The sequence below is a fragment of the Vombatus ursinus genome, unplaced genomic scaffold (genome assembly GCF_900497805.2).
Source record: "Vombatus ursinus unplaced genomic scaffold, bare-nosed wombat genome assembly UNPS02014786.1, whole genome shotgun sequence".
Lineage (NCBI taxonomy): Eukaryota > Metazoa > Chordata > Mammalia > Diprotodontia > Vombatidae > Vombatus > Vombatus ursinus.
In genome coordinates this window covers 2,482,717-2,483,671 of record NW_020954564.1, presented here as the reverse complement: position 1 = coordinate 2,483,671, position 955 = coordinate 2,482,717, and positions in this window count along the sequence as shown.

The window sequence follows — 955 nt, the reverse complement described above, 5'->3', positions numbered from 1 at the left end:
TGAAAAGAGTTTAAAATGTCTTATTTGAGGTGACACAACTAGTGAGTGGCAGGGCCAATATTTGAACCCATGTCCTCCAAGTCTAGAGCTAAGATACCTTCCACTACACCACAGATCCAGGAATGGGGAAATGCTTGCCTTTTCACTTCCCATCCTCTCAGTTCCCATTCTCACCATAGCATTCTGTTGCCTTTGGTATGCCATACCTCCTTGGCCATCTCTCATGGATGAGTCACAACAGAAGAAATTTGCTGAACTTAGCTGGGGGAGAGGTTGGCAGGACAAATACCAACCAAAGAGATATGGTTGAAGAGGAAAATGTGAATTTAGACTCCTATTTGTGAAGCTAGTAAGTTAAATGTCCTTCTTGCATTATACACATTATCCCCTCTGTTGACCTGCCTTCATAAAATAATGCAGATAGATTAGATCAGGGGTTCTTCATTTGGACCCACAGACCCAAGATTTCAAGGGATACATGAAGTTAGATGGGAACAACAATGCCTCTAACTGAAATTTAGCATTTCTTTCAATTATTTAAAAACATAATTCTGAGAAGTCCATACTCTTCACCACAAAATAAGGTTAAGAATTTCTGCACTAAGTGACTTCAATGGTTTCTTCCAACCCTAAATCCTGTGAGCCCCTGATTCTCTTACAGTGTTTCTTGCTCTCTCTTGATTGAAGTGATATGGAAGGTTGCTTAAAGAGATTTCCTTAAAAAGGGAAAATCTTCACAAAATCTTACGGGGAAATCACAAAAGAGGACTACAAAGCAGGAGCCCTTGTATACATTTGCTCTTCTACGTCAGGTTTCACTGAATGGATCAGGCTAAGAAAAGAAATCTTGTCTGGACATGGATGTTTACAATAATAGGACTTTCCTACCATACATCAGGAAATGAGATTCTGGAAAACCCCTACAATTAATTTATTTTTGTCCAGTTATAAGTTT